We start from the raw sequence: 6713 nt of genomic DNA, 5'->3' as shown, positions 1-6713 counted from the left end.
AGTGCTGCAATCACTTTCACAGGCTACTCATGTTCAAGTTCAGATCTCTCCAATTTCCAGCTGCACTATAGCTCCTAAATAATAGATAGTATGAAATTTGGGTCATAAAAAAAGGAAGTGAAATAAATGGAACCTCCCCACTTTCCCCCCCTGTATAAAATCAGATGAAATAGCAGTTCATAGCCTTACCATGTCATAAGTTCCCAATTTGTGGATTGTATAAAATGAAATTGGAAAGCTCTCATTCAGAAAAACTCTGGGAATTATTCAAGTATTCTTAGGTCCTTAGAAATGGTACCTAGGTTCATAGAAACAATACAGCCAACAGTCACAACTCCAAGTTTCCTGATCTTCTGAAATGCCATTGTCTCCAGGAAACCCAATTGTCAACTTCATCATTCTATTCCTCCTCTTTCATCATTATCATCTTCACTGCTCTTGTCTTGCTCTTCAAAATCTGTCCTTTTGTCTTTATCTTTCTTCTTTTGTTCTGAAGCTTCCTTCTTACCTTTTGTTCATATCTATATGTATCTAGTGCTTCTTTCAAAGGAGAAATGAATTGCTGAAATTCCATCTCTTCTATGCATTTGGGATCTTTAGCTTTCATTTCTTTGCAAAGCTGTTTGCACAAGACATGACATACAGCATGAACACTCTGGCAGCCTAGAAGATGGCACTTTGAGTCTCTTTGGAGATATTGATGCCATCAGGGAGTGCCTCCTTGCTGATCATGAAGATGACAGTGTTGGGAAGCTTCAGGTCCTCAGGTCTTTCCACCATGGCTACCTCATCCCTCGACCCCACTGGGAAAGCCACAACAATGCCACAGCTGGCCTCCTGGACAGGGCGACCCTTGTGCAAAGGAGATAAGCCTATCATTTTTCATTCTGGGCACCAACTGGTGTCTGTACTTCCTGCCCCTGACCTCATGTCCTGCCTGGGCTTCCGTTTGTATGCCTGCCCCTCCACCCCTGTGTGTTTCATGCTGCTCTGGAGCCTCATGCCTCATGCTCTCCCAACTCGAGACTTCCTCTTTGGGTTTCAGCCAATCCAGCAATCATTTTAAAAAACAGATTTGTTCTCCATAATCTATTATGGGAAATTATTTAGGGTCTTTATTGACAATGATTTTGAAGGTACACTGTCTCATCTTAAATATATACATATATAAATATATATTATATGTGTATATATAAATCTATATTATATGTATATACATATATACAAATAATATATATGATAGGAGAAATATATATGTCTATATTTCTCCTATCATTTGGAATACAAAAATATAAAATCAATTAAATTTATTATTTTACTTTTTTTAATTTGTGGAGGAGATACAATTTTTATGAGGTGAAATTCAATAATGAGAGATTTCATAAGTGAATTAATACTCTGCATTTTATGCTAGTTTATGAGTAAATCGTACTTGCCAATGTGACTTACAAACAAATTTGTGTGATTTATATTTAAATTTTAAATAACACATTTCTTAGTTATGGTAACACTTGTAGACAAAAAAATTCAATCTTCCTCTGTATATTTGAATTTGGATGAAAAATATTATTATCAATGAATCTGAATGTTAACCAAATCACTTAAATTAGAAGTACTGCAAATAGGGTAATATAGAAGATTGCATTATGTGCAACAGATAAAGTAGATAATTTTGGAAATGAATGGCATAAGCTCAAAAGTCCTTTATACATTGTGGAATGAAATACGTTCTAAAATATTTCATAGAGCACACCTGTTCTTTAAAGAGGCAGCTATGTTTATTTGGAATAAGACTGCCCTAACTGTGGATAAATCATTTAAGCTTTAAGTACCCTAGGCAACCTCTCAGAACATGTTATAGAAGAATTGCTAATGAGGATCATTAGTGGAAATATTCAAACTGGAGTTCCAGATAATTTCAAGAATCAAAATTTTTTCCTGTGGTTTTGTGATGAAACAAACTTAAGGAATGTGAAAGGTTTAATGGGGATGGAGGCAGGAGTTTGATCAAAAGCCAGTGCACCGTTTATTAAATGCAAAACATTTAGTTTATTATTAGGAAATACAGAGAGAAACTAGGAAGGAATAAAGTAATATTAGAATAGCTAGTAACTATGCCCAAGATCCCAATCCTAACTAATTTTTTTTTTCCTAGAAAACCCTACATCTATCTGCCTCAGAGGGCAGTATCTTCTGCTAGGTCAAAGCCCTCTCCTACTTCCACTACTCTCTCTATCTAATAATATAACCACTGGCTAGCTACCTTATGTACCCAAGTTAAATAATAATCAATGAGGCTGTTTAGTCCTTAAATCCATTTCTCAGTCTCTTCACAGTCCCAGAGAAAGCAAGCCACACACAGTCCTCTCTCCAGAGGACCCAGAGACAAAAAGGCCTTTCCAATGGTCTGCAACTTACAAACCACACTCAGCCACATATTTCTGTCACCAACTGCCAAGCAGCACAGCAGAGGGTCTCTTACTCTGAAATTTTATTGCTCCTTTCCTTTTATATAGAAAAAAGGAGAAATTAATTTAAAACTCTCTTAATAGGAACTACATGGAAAGTGTCTATTTTACACATACAAATATATGAAATACATATGAATATATTTTACAAATACATTGGTAAAGGATTTTTTAAAAATAGTATATTTTCTCTTAATCAATTGTAAAATGTTATTCTCCAGCAATGGCACATTTCCAATAATGATACAGATTGAGAATATTCTGTGTTTGTGGATCATAACTGACCTAGGATATCTGGTATATTGGAAAATTTCTAGGACTGAGATATCACTTAGATTCTCCTGGGGTATCAGGAAATCTTTATATATTCTTTCACTGAAAATAGGTGATATTGTCCCAAGGCAGTGGGTATTAAAAGTGCGGGCAAGTGTAGTAGTTATAGTCATAGCTGTAGTAATAGTAGTAGTAGTAGTGGTGGTGGTAGTAGTAGTTGTAGTAGTGGTAGTGGTACTAACTAGAATTAAGTTCTCATTATTATTCCCTTTAAATAAGAGAAAACTAAGACCCAGAGAGGTTCAGTGATTTCTTACCAAGCAAATAAGTTTATTAAATAAGTGCTTTTAGAAAGAAATGTGTAGACCAATTCCCTTAATGAATCTTAATGTGAACATTTAAAATAAAATGTCAAAGGAGGAAATACAGTATATCACAAAGACCATACACTGTGATTAGGTGGGATATTCCAGAAATGTAGGAAAATTATCAGCACAATTGACCATTTTCATAACAAAAACAAGGCAAAAAATATGGTTTTATCAATAGATGGAGAAAAAGTTTTTAACAAAACCCATATTCCTATTTTTGTTGTATTTATTTTAGTTGCCTTTATTTTAAAATTTATCTTTATTTAATAGAATTTTTTCAGCTATCTCAGTCTTTCCTTCCCTTCCCAAACATCCTAAAAGTCATAATCCAACCAAAAGATACATACACACATTTACATATATATATATATATACACATATATACACATACACACACATGCACACACACACACACATACACACACACACACACACACACACATATATATAGATATAGTCCCTTTTGCATTTCTTTTTTTCCATTCATTCTCTGGAGATGGACATTCACAAATTATTCTTTAAATATTAATTCTGGAACCTTATAGAATTCTCTTGCTTCTACTCATTTCACTTTTCATTACTCCATGTATATCATTCTAAGTTTGTTTCTTTTTAAAAATTAACCTGTTCATGTAGTAATATAGCATCACAATCATATACCACCATTCACCAATTGGCAATTCTTTGCCACCAAAATAAAGTTGGTGTAAACATGTGGGAACATATAGGTCATTTTACGTTTTTCCTGATTTCCTTAGGAAAGAGAATCAACAGTGGTATTACTTGGTTTAAGGGTATACATATTTCATAATTTTTGGGTTTAATATGAAATTGATCTTAAAAATGGTTGGATCAATTTTTAGTTCTATCAACAGTATTAGTTGTATTAGCGTTCCCATTTTTCTGCATTCCTTCCAACACTGACCATTTTGCTCTAGTCAATTTGATAGGTGTGAGATGATATTTCACAGTTACTTTGATTTTCATTTCTCTAATCAATAGTGATTTAGGTCATTTTCCATATACCTATAAATGACTGATTTCTTCATCAAAAAGTTATATGTTCTGATTGTCCATTTATCAATTTGAGAATGGCTCTTATTCTAATAAATTTAACAAAGTTCTTTACATATATTAGATATAAAACTTCTATCTGAAAAGCTGTATATAAAATTATCCCATCCCAATTTTCTGTTTTTCCTCTAATTTTGGCTAAATTATTTTTATTTGTACAGGAACTTTTAAATTTGATGTAATCAATATTGTCCTTTTTATATTTCACGATGCTTTTCCATCTCTTGTTACTCATACATTTCTCTCCTATACATAAATCCAATAGATTGTATGTTCCCTGTACTTTAAATTTGCTTATGATATCTCCTTTAATGTCTAGGCCATATTTCTATTTTGATTTTCTATAAGTGAATGGTATAAAATATTGGTCTGTAATTAGTCTCAGGTAAACTATTCTCTAATTGTCCCAGCAATTTTTACCATATAGTGAGTTCTTATCCACAAAACTCAAATCTATATACTTGTTAAATATTAAAATTTTATAATCTTTTATTACTGTTTGTCATATTTCACTTCTTTTCTATTGATCTATCTTTCTATTTCTTAACCAGTATAATAAAGTTTTGATAATTAATGATTTAAAATACAGTTCAAAATCTGATACTGTTACACTTCCTTTGTTTATTTTTTCCCATTAATTCCTTTGATAATTCTTGATCTTTTGTTCTTCCAAATGATTTTTTTTCTAGGTGAGCTAATTTTGTTGGTAAATTAATTAGGATGGTATTGAATAAGGAGATTAGTTTAGGTTTGATTATTATTTTATTTAAACACAATGAATATTCCTCTGATTATTTAAAACTGGCTTTATCTTTTAATTTCTGGGGTGGTTTTGGCAGGCATCGTACCAGGCATTTTTATTTTGTTCTTTCTCTAGCTTTTAAAAAATTTCATATCTAATTCATTGCTTTATCTCATAGGTTTTGGTATATTGGCTCATTATTATGATTATATAATTATTGTGATCCTCCTTAATAAATATATTTATTGTTTCTATGTCTTGTTCTTTTACCCACTCATTCTTTAGGATTAAGTTATTTTTGTCTCCTATTAGTTTTTCTTTGTGTTTTCATGGTCCTTATTAGATATAACCTTTATTTCATTGTGGTCTGAAAAGAATTAATTTGATATTTCTGCTTTTCTACATTTAACCATAATGTTTTTTTAATATTCCTTTCTATGCCCATTCAATTCTTTCTATATTCAATTCTATACAATTGAATTTATCTAAGTTCTATTCCTTTCCTTGACTTGTTTCATTTTTTTTTTGGTTCCATTTATCTACTTGTGAGAGTGGGAAATTGAAGTCTTCTACCATTATTGCTTTGTTATTAATTTCCACCTACAACTAATTTAGTTTTTCCTATTAAAATGTGGATGCTATATTTGGTACATATAGGTGTAATACTGATAATGCTTAATTATTGGTGATTTGATGAGCTTTCTTTGCTTGTTGTTGCTTTTCCAGAGCTGCTAACATATTCCCTAAATCAAGCTGCACAGTAGTCTTACTCTTTTTGCCTGGTGCCTTTGAGAAAATTTCCTGGATTTTTTTTTTCTTTATACTGACTTCTGGATATTCCTGAGCTGGGGCAAGTGCTGCAGCTAAAGCCTTCTTTTGACATTTTGCATGTTTATATACAGAGGTTGTAATAGGAATTGGGTTAATTGGCAAATTTTCAGATAAGTTAGCCAGTACTTTTGCAGAAAATTTTTTGTTGAGTGTTCTCATCTTTAGCACTTCCAGTCTCATTCAATTAGTAAATCCATCTTCTTCCTCAAAATATAATGGGTCAGAACGTGTTTCTCTATGAGAATGTTCTCTCTACGAGAATGGTTGCTTAATGGTTTATTGTCTTGTCTCTTCTGTAAACTTTCTACTTTCTGAAGATGTGCTATTTCCATGGCATTTGAATGGAACCTGTGAATTATTTCTTTCCTCAATTTGCCTTCCATCTCTAGAAATTGGCTGACTTTTTTCCATACGAAGTGTCTTTCTGAGTTGCCTGAGAAGTTACATTGGACCTACTTGCCCCACCTAAACATAACGATTCCATGAGATTAAATAAACCAAAATCAGTATTTCTGGAAGTCAACACTATAGTCTGATTGTTGTTACTTTTAGTTGCAGTAACTACTATTGCTACCAATGTCAGCTTCACTAGCTCCTTGCTCACTAGAGAATTCTGCTGTAGGATGCGATGACCTTCTCCTCCTTCCTTTTGATTTCCAGAGCATTGTAGATGTACTTTCTTTTTTTAATGTAATTAATTTTTATTGGTAAAATTTGACACCAGCATTAGAAATGTCAGTAGAAAAATAAAATTTCAGTTGTTTTCTCTCATACAAAGATTTGATCTTATTGACTGTAGCAGTTAGTGAAATAATCTTCATACAAAAGGGTAAAGCTGACCAGCATACAGTGTGTGCGCAAGGGTGAAAAGCCTTCTGTATATGGACAATTAATGGCACCAGTGCTTTACTTTCAACAAAACTGTTCCTTCCTTGATGTTTCTTTTTTTATTAG

General features: G+C 32.5%; 1 pseudogene; it reads right to left on the bottom strand.

Moving 5' to 3' along the window:
- Positions 1-5126: 5126 nt before the first annotated feature.
- LOC130455775 (selenocysteine insertion sequence-binding protein 2-like) lies at positions 5127-6426 on the bottom strand (annotated as a pseudogene).
- Positions 6427-6713: the final 287 nt, after the last annotated feature.

This window comes from Monodelphis domestica, chromosome 8 (assembly GCF_027887165.1).
Source record: "Monodelphis domestica isolate mMonDom1 chromosome 8, mMonDom1.pri, whole genome shotgun sequence".
Taxonomy (NCBI): domain Eukaryota; kingdom Metazoa; phylum Chordata; class Mammalia; order Didelphimorphia; family Didelphidae; genus Monodelphis; species Monodelphis domestica.
The sequence above is the reverse complement of the archived record's forward strand: the minus strand, read 5'-3'. Positions and strand labels throughout refer to the sequence as shown.